This window comes from Haliotis asinina, chromosome 7, assembly GCF_037392515.1.
Source record: "Haliotis asinina isolate JCU_RB_2024 chromosome 7, JCU_Hal_asi_v2, whole genome shotgun sequence".
Taxonomy (NCBI): domain Eukaryota; kingdom Metazoa; phylum Mollusca; class Gastropoda; order Lepetellida; family Haliotidae; genus Haliotis; species Haliotis asinina.
The window spans coordinates 3,559,945-3,575,164 of record NC_090286.1 but is presented as its reverse complement, the minus strand read 5'-3'; the positions used below and the strand labels follow the sequence as shown (position 1 = coordinate 3,575,164).

The window sequence follows — 15,220 nt, the reverse complement described above, 5'->3', positions numbered from 1 at the left end:
GATGGTGGTCTGATGAAAATCATAAGGGCTGTTCCTGTTGTTGGAAATGAGATAGTATTCAACTGGTGTTTTGACGAACAATGATGTGTGCTCAGCTGGGTTCCTTCCTGTAGTCCGCCCATGGCGCTGATTGTGCGCTTAGCTTCACTGTCTACCACAAACTTGTGTATCAAAAGCCAATGTTGCATCTCTCCCTGGTCGAAAATTCCGGTTAGAATTAATCTTCATTAACCCATGCTTGTCGTAAGAGGCGACTAACGTCATCAGGTGGTCAGGCTAGCTGACTTGGTTGACACATGTCATCGAATCCCAACTGCGCAGATGCTCATGATACTGATCACTGGATTGTCTGGTCCAGACTCGAGTTTTTACAGATCGCCGCAATATTGCTTGAATACTGCTGAATGCAGCGTAAGACTAATCTCTCTCACTCTTTCTGAACTTCTGGTCAGATACGTTTGTGTGTGTGTGTGTGTGTGTGTGTGTGTGTGTGTGTGTGTGTGTGTGCGCGTAAGCTAAGAGAAGGTTGCTTAATATGGTCATGAGTTCCCTCATTTGTTTTCTTGAGTATATATTACTTGTCTGCACCACCACCGGGAATGTGTTATCAACTTATATTGCTTTATCTACGTTTAGTGAGTGAGGTTAGTTTTACACTGCACTCAGCAATATTCCAGCTATATGGCAGCGGTCTGTAAATATTCGAGTCTGTGTTATGTTAATATTATATTATCAGAGCTGTGATGATCACAGTCTAGAGAATGATTATAATATTAATATCTCTTAGCAACAGTAATCTAACTGTACCCAACGGACCGATCAGTGATCATGGCCATTTCATACAATCCTGGTCTCCTGTTGCTTGAAGTGTAATGTGAGACAAAAGTCACTTAACTCTCATTATGTCCCTCACTCTGGCAGATGATTCTGCATTTATAATCTGTATTTAATCATTCATCGTTCTCATTTGAACCCATACGGACTATAATTCTTTCTAACCCGTTCTAGACCATTCTATAATGTTATATCTAATCTCTCAGAGTCTATACACACCACACGACTGACTGACTGTTAGGGGACTAACTTATATATTCACAACCAACTGTTAGACTTCTGTTTCCATTCAGACAATGTTCAAGTTTGAGTTTGGAAAACACTGTAAAGTTGTAAAGTTGGGATGCGTCATGTGAGGATTGTCCGGAACCAATAGGAATGGACGCGACCTTTGTGCGATGCCTGTATCAAGGCTTATCACTGGCAATGGTAAAAACCAGTATGTCGGATTCAGCTTGTTTTAAAATCACAGAACCGGTTAGCACTTACATGAAGTCATAGTGATTAAATTTCAGATTAGATTTAACCAACAGCAACCGAGATGTCAAACAATGAGTGAATATGTTTAGTTCTAGATGCTATGAAAAAACCCAACAAAATAACAATCCAAAGGAATCACCTGGAATTCGAAAAGAATGAAAGATAAAAAATCGTCTGATCAATTTCTCCTTAAAATGGGTGAGTGCGTAACTATCGATTTTTAGAAAAAGATATCACAAATATATCACAAAATGCCCCAGTGATCCTACAACTGAGAGATATATTTCCAAGGAAAGTCTGTTCCTTCATCTGATGGGGACACATATAGAAACACGGAGTCTTCAACAACAAGGATGAACAATAGTGGTAGTCTCCTTGTCGAGTAGTATTTACTAAAAATAGTGGAGATTCGCGGTAAACAGGACTAGGAACGTAATCTATTTCCTGGTCTGTGCATCAGTGGAACACAATGGCGGCTTTAGCCAGTGTTGTGTTTTGGATTGCCAGTCTCAGCCTCGCAGCAGGTGAGTAAGTTTTTATGAATTTTAGAACACATATATGTTCCTTTGTCAGTTTTACTTTTGATAGTCGTTTCTTCACTTGCGACTAATGATGTATGTGACAAGTGCAACTGTGGTACTAATGCCTAAGTATCAAATTGTACCGTGTGCAGTCGTACTGATTTTTTCTTAATTCAGATGGGGTTATTCGTATTGGCGCCTTTTTGCTCGAAACATAGAAATAGCTGGGAGTTTATACCATTTATACCATCTTATATTCGCATTTTTTCAGTCATATGGCAACTAAAACAGGTTACACATCAATGACGTTTTAAGACTGTAAAGCATGTACACTAAACAAGTAAACAGGGGGTGGAGATGATGAGGGGAGAGGGGGGTCACCCATACAAAAAAAACAAAACAACAACAACAAAAACATCATCGCCAGCCTCTCCTCGTTCTTGAGGGCATGTTCTGTTATGGTGGTCTTCTAGGCGGGCTTGTTGACAGATACTCAGTGTTCCTTGAGTCTTGTGTTGATAGGGCACAGCGTTCATCCGACGTACGTTTGTCCACAAGTACATGGAATCAGGCAGTTGCATCCTCTTCCGTTGGGGTTTGCAATGCTGGGTCCTTTTGCCGTTGGCTCTCATGTTAGTTCCTAACTTCAAATGGTAGCCCCAAAGGGATTTAACGAAATCAGAGGTCCGCACATTGATAGGCGTCTCTATTTTAGCAAAAATGTATGCCAACGCAGTGCTTTGACCTTGAATTGTCAATGAATTGTCAAGTGTAAGTGTTAAGTTCAGTTTGAAAAATAGATTTAAGCTGTGGAGAATTTACTCAGATGTATGCATGAGAATGCAGTGAATTATGTGCTTTTCTCGTTAGTTCAACAATTATACACACCCGTCACACCCGTATGCTCTCGTAAGTGTATGCTTGTATTTTGAACGTGAACCAGTTACCTTACACAAATTAGCGGTGACTTCGTCTCCGATTCACTAGGGGGCATGTTATCTATGTTTTACTAGACCATCGGGCTGGCCAGCTCTACAAATTACCGTCGACGTCTATACATTAACACCAAATGAGACGAGCCTTATTTCATACACAGAAATAATTCTTTAAAATGCAATATACAAGTGGGCCTTGAGGGGCTAACGGTAGTGCTACGTGCACACTACTCCAGCTGAATTAAGAGCTTCCTCTGTCTACTGTTGATTGCGAGTTAGATCAGTCAAACAGCGAAAACTAACATTAAAACCATGGAGGATTAGAAATACTTCGACTGAAAAGAGACATACAGAGAATTCCTTTAAGCTACTTGAACACCCTCATCTGAAGTCAGGACCTCAGTGGATTAGTTATTCATTCGTTATATCAAATTAAATATAACTTTAAATTAATGTCATGTGTCAGACACGTAGTTACACTACTTTATCAATAACCGAGTAGAGTCTCAATATCTGGTGTAACCGCGGAGGCTAGGTGGGTTAGATCCCTGACTTTGCTGGTTGTAATCCCGTATGGCAATCCACCTCTCGAGAATCTATCCTTTACTGAGAAAGTGTTGCAATGTTTCCATCCATTACAATTTGTACTGCCGGGTCTCTCTGGCGTGTTCTGAGACCCATAAAGTTCTAAACATGTTATACATTCCTTACGGGCCATGGTCAGTCTAACGTTACTACTGCTTCAAAATTTGCTGTCGATGACATTGAGTTCAGAGACTGGTTCACGAAATAAGGTACCACAACCGTGTCTAGGAAGTCGGTGATCTACCAATTTTCATTCAGATATCTGACCTTTACAAAGGTCAAACTAAAAGCCATGTGAGAGGCACACCCACACCATCAATGAACAGCTACCAAACAGTACTTACTCCAAGATTGTAGAGTGGTGCTAAACACAAACCCTTCCACCAATTTTGACCCAAAGAAATCGATAACCCTTCTACCCTTGGACCATTCCACTTGATGTCAAATTCCAGTTAAGTCGAACTCGACACCAAGCTGGTCGTTCTGCTCTGGGAATGGTATTTGACTATTTAAAGTAAAAGCAAAGGTTTTGCGATACCTTTGTCCTTGGATATGTCTTAGGATGATACATAATTCACGCATTCTACTGTAAACAATGATCGTTTAGCTGCATACATGAAATATCTGCGACACCATCATTGAAGTTACTAAGTTACTAAGTTACATTGCATGGGAAAACGTTGACTCACGGCGCGTCCTCATTCGATATCACTTCCCTTCCAACTGACGTTCTAGCAGGCTTGTTATTGTGCAGATATCAGCTGTGACATTTGTAATAGTACACGTGAAAACGGATGAAAAACTATGATGAAAGGCTTGGTTGAAAACCAAGATAAGAATAAACTACCCGGCAAAAGAAACTATTAATATGATTTTATTATAACAAAACAAAAGTGATGGTAAAAGTTTGAACCAAAGGGGAAAACATTACACTAAACGCCAATACACAACCTGACCTCACAAGAAAGCGGCTTTAGCTAAAAACTTCACACGAACTGTGCCTTTCACAAAACGTGAAAAGCATAATTGTGGGACACTGCAGTTGTGGCATCAATATTGATGTTGGGATATGCAGGTGCAAAATTGTGTGAAAACTAGACAGCCTAGCTCAGGAAAGTGTCAGTTCGGACAGGACTTTCACCAAGGCAGTGATGCGTCTGAACAAAGTCACCTTTGTTAAGACATCCGACGACGCCCACACCTGCACCCACACCTACCTCCACAACAAGAACCGACCCTGCAATATCATCACAGTAGGAAATATTCAGACATCCAGTCAGGATTAGCCTTGCCAGGGGGTAGCTGTTATGAAACTGACGTAATTCTGCCGGGTACTCTAAGTCCACTTCTAGGATATAACCCTCGTTTGAATCTGGTGTAATACTCATGATGTCCCCCAGCTGAGTGAGTGAGAGAGTTAAAATTTAACGTCACATCGGCAATGTTGCAGCCATATAGTGACGAGAGGTATTGTAGATACACAAAAATATAGGTACTTAAAGAACCAGTCATCGACGGACTGTAAAACAACTAGAGTATCACAAAAAGGAATTAAAACTAGCTAGTATGTATTTTTAAAAGGAGAAAACTATTTTAGACAATACCATGTAAAAATGGGCTTTTTATCACCAACAACTGAAGGTAAATCACCATACTAGGGTCCATGGGGACTTACAGTGCTTCTGCTACCTGCATGGACCCTAGCTGGATTTACACCTTCCCCTCAGCTGTTGGCGATTGTATGCAAGTTTAGCCAGGAATTAAAATGACAATAACACTACAACTAAAACAGTGGAAGATTAAATTTAGCTTGAAATGTGTTGGGACTTACGTACCCTCTCAGGAGGACAATAAATTTATGGTTCTTCAACCCCCTTCAAGGATACCGCCACTACCAATCCGAGTGCTTAATTCACACTTCCAATCATAAAATATTTATTTATTTACAACTCAGTCAATAAAGGACAAGGTATGATAAGGGTGGTTTTTGGCCCACTAACAGAATTGGCTGAAAACATGTTATTTGTTTAGAGACAAGTTAGCTTTGCATAAAAATGCTACATTTTACATGATCTGAGGTGTAATTTCACTGCAGAGGGGCCCAAAATGGGTTTTTTGTTCCCATGAAAAGTAACAAGGAGTCTGAAATATCACTGTGCCATAATGACTTATTTACATCTGTCATCTTATTTACATACAAATTACAGCAGTTTTACGACAGGTACTCATGCTGGAAAACATGTCAATGTCAATCATAATGTTTTAACCTCAAGGGGCCCAATTAGGGTTGCAAAACATTGTTAAGTCAATTGCTTGCCAATTGTGTCCCCAAAACTCAGTCATTATTCACAGCATTCTTTGCAAATGTAATCCATGGGTCAATTTTACAACATGTAAGCATGATAACCAATCATGTTGTACTAAGAATCACAGGGGCCTGTTTTGGGTAAAGCTACATTTTGGGCACAGCTTCATTTTAACTAGTAAGCATTTACAACCAGTTTTAGCAAATACACAGTTAACAGCTCAATCATCATATGTTTTTATAATAACCAATCATGTTGCACTAAAAATCACAGATCTTGACCTCAAAGGGGCCCATTTCGGGTGCAATTTCATTGTCAGCAAAGGTTCATATTAACACCATGCAAGTGTTAAAGTAAGTATTCAAAAGACTTCACAGAGTAATTAGTCACAACTTATCCACTTTAAAGATACAAAACATCCACTATTACTCTTCATTCACACAGTCATCAATCTCAGTTTCTGATTCACTGTCAAGAACTGCAGTATTCAAGAGTGTATAAACCTAAAGTAGATCAAAATATATAAAATATGAATTTTAAAATATTGGGAACAAAGGCAACTAGACCGACTTGAAAAGGTGAATGGTCAGTGTCTTAATAAAAAATTTACATGATGTTAATTAAAGTTTGTTTCAACAATGTACATAGATTACCAAACTGCAGGAACAAATTACAATATTTGGATTTGATGTGAAACAGTTTAGATAAACATTGTAGACTGGATAAACCAACTTTGAAAAAAAAGAAAGAAAAGTTACATGGATTTGAACCTGCATGTCTGATAAAAAAAAAAATCAATAGTCCACTATTGCAACCATTAGTCCACATATCCCTTTACCTCACAATGTGAATTTAAGCTTATATAATTACACTTTACAACTATGTATGACTTGATGTCTGTTTGTGTTCATCATCTGCCAGACCTTGATACAATGTTCTTATTCTAGCTAAAAAATCCTTTTCATACAGTTAACTGTAGTCATTTTGGTTAAATGAAATCTAATAGGTCACTTGTAACATGAAAATGCACAATTGCATACAAATCATGCCATTACCCGCTGGACTATTGGAAACATCAAGGTGCATAAGGTCTTGGAAAATGCATAGGTTTATACATGGCAATCCTGTTGAATGACAGTGTTATTTTGACAGTGACAGGTGACTCAAAGGTGTTCAATAAATAGATGACAGAAAGACAATGATCAAATTCTGACATAATAACAAAGATTCTCACCTTAACAATGCTGCTTGATCATATTTTGAAAATATTCAGACATCTTACTTTTCTAGCAGAGACCAAGAACCAAAAACCAACGTTTGCCTCTCATAAATCAGCCTTGAGAGTGCCTTATGATATTAAAAATTTTAATAAAGATGTTTGATATGTGTATTTTAGAGCACAAAACCGTTTAAAATATAATGTACCGTGGCACAGATACGTAAATGTGATGGATTGTTTTTAAAGATGTTATTTTATGTCAATGTTTATTTTTTGAGATGTTGTATGGGGCAATTTCACAAACTGAAAAAATGTACTTTTTTAAAGATTTTGATGTGAGCAAAAGCGTGACCCACCACAATTTTTCAGGTGTGCATTCTAATTTACTCTCTTCATATGTGGTGAAAAAATTGGGATGGGTCACGCTTTTGCTCACACTTTTCTATCACTTTGAAAATCAGAAAATGTAGGTTTCTAGAAGATATTGTAAAATATGTTAACTTTGAGGTCTTCAAAGAGGAAAACTAACAACACTAAAAACATAAAAATGCAATTGGAGGTAACCTCAACAATTAATTTAGCCCTTTTTATGCTAAAATTATCGTGTTGTAAAATTTTGATAATCATGACATGTTGTGGGCCAATAAGGGCCTCTATCATACCTTGTCCTTTAATTCTTTTAAAAACGCAATTATTAAATGAGTACTTGTATTGCTAAAAAGACCCTTCATAGTTCGTGATGTAAAATATTTATCCCTTGTGATGGAATATTCAACACAGTCAAGCAAAACATGCTTGACTATGATTCTTTCATCACAAGGGATGCAAAATGGAGGATCGTCACCTTTCAATAGATAGTTATGCGTATATCTTGTATGGCCAATACGACATCTTGATGACCTCTTCAAATCTGGACTGACAGCCCAAGTAGGTGTAACAAATATTCGGTTCTATTGCATGTAATTTATTTACACCTACCTGGGTGTCCCACCTCTTTTGCATTAAGGCACGCATATAAGATCTAATGACAGGTTTGAAATCACTATATGGCAGAAGAAGTGGCGTCACAGATTTAGCAAGTGCCGCTTGCGCTGCGTCATCAGCCATTGTGTTTCCCACAATGCCAACATGGCTTGGCAGCCAACAGAAGACGATGTCATATTGGCTAGTGGCAAGATCAGTGTATAGTTCCAGTATGTCTAGAATGACAGGGTGGGCAGAAGACATGTTTTTCAGTGCCTGAAGACATGACAATGAATCAGAAAATAATACAAATTGTTTATGATGGGACTGACGTTTAACATATTCCAAAGCTGTCAATATTGCCATGGATTCTGCTGTGAATATGGAGCTATTGCCTGGTAGTCGGAAAGAGATATTGTGTGATCCGATAACAGTGGCACAGGACACACTGCCGCCATCTTTAGATCCGTCAGTAAATATGGAGCGATGGGAAGTATATTGCTTCCGTAACTGGATGTATTCTTGTTGGTATATTAAATCATTCGTGTCAGATTTCTTATGATGAGTAAGATCTAGTATGACGTTAGGTCGCACTAATTGCCATGGAGGCGCTGAGAAAAGTCTGTATGGACAAATAGTCTCCAGTTCAATATTTGCAGCTGTAATATGAGATTTCATCCGAATTCCCAAAGGTGGAATTTGTTTTGGCTTTTGTGTAAACAGTTCTTCATATTGTGGATTAAACACTGTATTATAAGCAGGATTTGATGGATTTGAACGTAACTTAGTGATGTACTGAAGAGATAATTTAATGCGTCGCTGATGAAGAGACGGTTCATCCGCTTCTACATAAAGGCTATCCATAGGTGATGTTCTGAAAGCGCCTAGACACAATCTTAAACCTTGATGGTGAATTGTATTTAATTTTTGTAAAGTACTTTTGCATGCCCCACCATATACAATTGAGCCATAATCTATTTTGGAGCGAATAAGTGCCCTGTACAAGTGGAGGAGGGTTTTGTGGTCCCCTCCCCATTTTGAATTAGACACAACTTTCAACAGGTCTAATGCCTTCAAGCATTTAGTCTTCAGCTGATTTATATGCGGTAAATATGTCAAATGATGATCAAAAACAAGACCCAAAAAGTTTGCTTGTTCAACAATCTTAATGGGAGTTCCATCAAGAAATAATTCAGGGTCTTTATGTGGTTTATATTTCCGACAAAAATGAATACAATTTGTCTTAGATTTTGAGAATTTGAAACCATTGGCGAGACACCAATTTTGGATGTTATGAAGACACAGCTGTAACTGGCGTTCAATTGTACGCATATGTTTGCCTCGACACGAAATATTGAAATCATCAACAAATAATGACCCATCTATTGACGCATTCAAAACTTTTGACAAACTGTTAATCTTAATGCTAAACAAGGTAACGGACAAGATACTACCTTGTGGTACACCCTGATCTTGATAATAATGGTCAGACAGGGTAGGGCCCACATGGACCTGAAACTGTCTGTCTTTTAAAAACTGAGATATAAAATGTGGCAAACGGCCTCTCAGGCCAAAATCATGTAAATCTCTTAGAATACCATGCTTCCATGTGGTATCGTTTGCTTTTTCCAAATCAAAAAAGATTGACACCGCATGTTGTTTATTAACAATGGCATTTCGTACAAATGAATCCAAACGGACTAAATGGTCAATAGTACTTCTGTGTTTACGGAAACCACATTGAATGTTGCTGATTAAATTATTAGTTTCCAAGTACCATACTAATCTATTATTTACCATACGTTCCATAGTTTTACAGACACAGCTGGTTAAAGATATAGGTCTGTAATTAGAAGGATCGGAATGATCTCGACCAGGCTTAGGTACTGGTACCACGATGGCATCACGCCAAGAAGATGGGAAGTCCCCAGAAGTCCAGATGCCATCAAATATAGAAAGCAGAGATTCCAGACTCGAGTCAGGCAGATGTTTCAAGAGTTGATAGTGGATGTTATCAACACCTGTTGCAGTATCGTGTGCTTGGGCAAGTGCAGTGTGGAGCTCATGAATTGAAAATATTTCGTTATAGTCTTCACCATTATCGGAAGAAAAGTTAATAGTCTTCTGCTCTTGTTGCATTTGATATTTTTGGAACTGAGGTACATAATTCGATGACGAAGAATGTTTAGCCAGACTTTCACCTATTTTATTTGCAATGTCAGTTTTGTCAGTAAGCAATTGATCTCCGTCTTTCAAATGATGAACCGCAGATTTTGTACCTTTGCCCTTGATACTTTGTATCATGTTCCACACCTTAGACATTGGCGTTCTAGAATTTATCTTAGATACATAATTTCTCCATGACCGGCGTTTATTCTGTTTAAAAGTTCGCCGTGCCCTGGCATTTGCTATTTTAACGGTATTGAGATTATGCACTGTAGGGTGTTTACGAAAATACTTCTCTGCCTTTTTTCTAGCCTTCCTAGCCTTCTTACAGTCTATATCAAACCATCGTTTACGGATATGCGAAACTGCAGAGGACTTTGGAATAGTTTCTTCAGCAATGGCATTAAGTTTGTCTGTAAACAGCTGAATGGGATCAGGAACATTCATGAAAAGATCCGGTTGCAATATTTCTTCACACATTGATTTATAAGCAGGCCAGTCGGCCTTTGAAAAGTTCCACCTCGTTGTAGGTGGCTCATCAGCAGGGATGGTTGGCATAAGAATGGAAGGAAAATGGTCACTTCCACAGAGGTCATCGTGGACTGACCAGGAAAACATACACTCAACATACTGGAATCTGACAGTGAGAGATCCAATACAGAATAGCTACCACTAGCAGGATGTAAGTAGGTCTTTGAGCCATCGTTAAAAATACATAGACTGTTGTCACTGATAAAGTCTTCAATGACTGTTCCCTTTGAATTAGTGTTTGTACCTCCCCATAAAGGGTTATGGCCATTTAGGTCACCCATGATTATACATGGTTTCGGGAGCTGATCATATAATGACTGTAGTTCGGATCGCTGAAGAACCGAAGAGGGTGGAATATACAATGAGCACAAAGTAAAAGTAATGTGCAATGTGAGTCGAATTGCAACAGCCTGTAGATTGACAGTTAGAGGAACAGGACTGTGGATGACATCCTGCCTCACCAAAATAGAACACCCACCAGAAGCTTTCCCCGCCGGAGGTGAAAAAGAATGATACGAATTGTATTGACGAAATTCAAACTTATCTGTTGGCTTGAGATATGTCTCCTGGAGACAGAATGCTGAAGGTCGAAAGTCTTGTGCTAATACATGCAATTCGCTGACATTGGTCCTTAGACCTCTGCAATTCCATTGGATAAGTGGATGGTAAATGGTCACGTTATCTGGGGTGGGCGTACAGGTGATCTACTTTGCCCTGACCGTGGCGACTTGCTTCTATTGCGCCCACGGGGATGTGGCGACACATCCATATCTTCCAAGACAGCATACTTATTGAAGACTTGTATTGGGTCTCGGAGACCCTTTGATATCCTGTCGGAATGTTTAGAATGATCAATATTCTTGCTGGCATTTCTATCCACAGGAGATGGCGATGGTCTTTTGTGTTGTGTCTGCGTAGATGAGTTAATAGAAGTAGTGTCAGGAACAGACGAAGTGTCAATGAAGGAATAGTGATCTGTTTTGATCCAGGTAATATCTGTCTGGGTTTCAACTGATTTAGCAGAGGTGGTCAAAGTTTTTGTTACTGCGGCAGAATAAGATAGAGCAAGAGCGAGTGGCTGACTTGCATGGATCAGGCGTTTAGCTTCAAGGAAAGAGATATTCTTTTCTTGCTTCAATTTAATGATTTTGTGCTCTGTTTGGAATACAGGACACTGTTTGGAGGAAGCCAAATGTTCTCCGTGACAATTTACACACTTAGGATGTTTTGTACATTCATTCCCATCATGGCCCTGTTCACTACACCAGTAGCACGTCTTGGAATTTGTGCATGACTGTGAACCATGTCCAAATTTTTGGCATTTGTAACAACGGAGTGGATTTGGAATATAAGTTTCCACGCCGATGTTACAATAACCTGCTTTGAAACTTTTGGCAGTTTGTGAAGGGCAAAGGTAAAGAGATAGGTGTTGGTGTGGACGACTTCATTATTGATCTTCCTTGTAAAGCGTCTAATCTGAGTGACTCCTTGATCCCTTAGCTCTGTTGTAAGTTCTGTTTCACTCAGGTCTGAAAGAATGCGTTCCTTATCTCTCACAATGCCTTTACAGGTATTAAGTGTGTTATGTGGTGAAACCGTGACAGGTGTATTCACCAACGTTTTCAATGATTGAAGGATGTGTGATTGTTTCCTCGTTTTACATTCAATCAAGAGAAATCCATTTCTAATTTTTCTGATGTTTTGAACATCACCAGCAATGCCATAGATATATTTGGCCGTAGCAAACGGATTGAGTCGCATTGACTGACCATCAGTAGACTGTACTACTAAAAATCTGTTCCAACTATCTGGAGGGGAATGAAAAGTTTCTTCTTCAGAAGAACTATCATCTAAGACTCGTTTGGATTTTTTGGGTTGTGCCATGGTTAGTTTGGATATGATTCATCATCCCAGCTCCCCACCCACCACGGAGTGTCATTTAGACGATGCTTAATGCCAGTGGGTCTCCGACTGGCAGCACCGAGGATACTGGGATGGTATACTCCAGCAGAAGAATTAACTGAAAATTAATTGATCCACTAGATTGGCCCATGAGCCACCGCCTTCTGGGCTTATAACTCTAGGCAAATTACATTAGACATGTTCAAAAATCAAAGTGATACATTTCAAAACAAAACGAGCCAAGACCTAACATGAAAGATACAGGCAAGAATATAAATTGTGCAAAACAAGTAAAGCACAGGGCTCGACATGACCAGCCGATTGATAGAATCGGGCCGATTCTACCACCCGTCTAGGTGAAGTAAGGGCCGAAGTGGTGTGTTGAGCAAAAGGAACACGATTCAGGCTCCCAGTGCCCTCAACCACCAGACTACCGCCCTCCACCGACACGGGACGCAACCCACGGCAAACAGGTTGCCCAATTTGGTCGCCTCTTACGACCAGCAATGGGGTGCTGTGGACACATTCTATCCCGGGTCCACACGGGATCCCCCAGCTGAACCCATTTGAATCCACCAGTGGGTAGATATTGATTCATAGCCCAGCCATACAGGTTGTTAGCATTGAGGTATAGTAGGTGGTTTGTAGGTTTATTAGGGTTGTAGCCTTCTACATACTTGTTGTTAGCTTGAGGATAACGTTTTGACACCATGGAAATACCCCCTGCGTAACCCTCTCTCAACAAACGGATGCATATCATAATCTGTGAAAAATTCCACACCAGTTTTCTTCAGTAGGACATCCCACGAGAGACCAGGACTCCATGTGGGTTCCAACCCGTATTGTTTTGAACACGTTTTTCTGAATATCTCAAACACATCTGCCAGCAACACGTCCGTTTTCAAATATAATATATATTTATAGCCACATCTGGATTCTATTTTTCTATTTTTGTGCACTGGGAGATAGGAGTTGGTTCATCTATACCATCTCAAATAATACCATCATCTTCTGGATAACTGGAAAGTCTGCATGGATTTTTCTTAGCTGGAAATTTGATAATCCTTAAGGATATCCTCATGCAATTTTCCCCTTTAATATTTGAAATATTAATCGTAGCACGTTTGTCTGAGAAATATTTAGAGATTGGTAAAGATTTCCCTCCTATCAACGGTTTATAGTTTGCTATATCCATTTAGATCATATTAATCATATCAACAACCCAACCAGATCCCCTATTAGTGTAACGTTCTAGTGCTACTCTAATTAATTTCGAATGATCTGTCAATAGAACAGTTGAAAGTATCTGGTTGTGTTGTAACTTCCTGATTACCTCTGAAATAAGCATGGGTGTATTCAGTTCCCCAGTCACCTGTTGTTTCGCTAGTGTCATCTTTAATGTGATTTGAAATTTAACGCCTTCAGTTCTTTGTCTACTTTATGAAATACCAATTGTTTTATATCACCAAAGTTTATATTTCTGTGAACTTCCACATTCCAACCTCTCAAATATTTTCCTATAGCACACTCAGTAGGCGTGAATTGTAATTTTTCACTTTATCGATCGCACGTGCACTGTGTGACCTAGCTCTCTAGCCACCACCGGCACAGACTCTATCCATTTAGATTTTTGTTTAGACTAGTGAATAGGCCAGCCCACAGCAGTCAGCTGTCTGCTGTGGGTTTCTGTGAAGACAAATGGATGGTGTCTGTTTTTTGCAGAGTTTGTGAAGAAGGGGGTCTAGATCGTGTTATTGATATATTATATAGCTCATATATTGGAAGTGATTTAGAACCCCCATTACTGATACTACTTTCCTGCTATGTTGGTGGTGTACCTCAGACCAATAACTCAAAGGTCTGTCTGAAACACAGGAGATCTGATGGTACCCTCATACACCTTGTTTTTAGCAGGCACGTTCAGATTGAGATTTCACAACACATCACCTTTCTCCACAATGACCTTCTGATGATGCAGCACTTGACTGTACAAGATGGCTCACGTGCCATACTGGTTGCAAATCTGCCTGGCAAATCTGGGATTCGTGACCTTGTAAAACTCCAATGACACCTCCAATTATGGGTTAGCTGCTGTGGTCCTCCGTCTCTGTCAAGTGGCCGTATACGTTAAACATGACAACTGGCTGGTATTTTATGTGCTCCCGTTTCTCCAGATTTCCTTGTAACTGAAAAATATGTCGCTGTTGTCGATGGTTTGTGAGGTTTGCCAGGATTTCTCTCTTCACTGGAATCCAAAACGTGTGAAATAATTGACAAGCCATCCCAGGGACAATGACTTTGTTTGTGCTCAATTTGGCGAAGGGCACTGGCAATGTTTGGTTTTCATTAATTGTGCTCAGATTGCTGATGATGGTCAACAACTGATGCACGGATTTGAAAACCAGGGGTTCAGTCAATCTGTATTGTGACATTATTTGTCCTAAAAGTAAAATAATATAAGTTCAATAAGTAACTAAAAAGGGCTGATGACATTTCAGTGGACGTTTTGGGTGGTGAAAGAGCCCCCTTGCTCGACGCACAATGCGATGACCCCTCATTTATGAATGAAAAGATACCCAATACCCTGTTAAAAACGCCAACAAAGCCACCGAAGTCCTGTCTTGCATTTTGGGCAGCATAGTCTCGTGGTCTTTTTTATTTTTATCAAAAATGGTCACGTGGGTCAGTGTCAAAGCCATGGGTCAAAACCAGTCTTTGTTGCCATGGCTGGTCTGGTGTACGTCGCCACTAAAGACTTTGCCTGCATGTGCTGGGGAT

At 39.6% G+C, this 15,220-nt stretch overlaps 1 pseudogene; it reads left to right on the top strand.

Annotated features, from left to right (window-relative positions):
• The first annotated feature begins 1,783 nt into the window (after nucleotides 1-1,783).
• Nucleotides 1,784-15,220, top strand: part of LOC137291199 (multiple epidermal growth factor-like domains protein 6) — an 88,971-nt pseudogene continuing 75,534 nt past the window's right edge.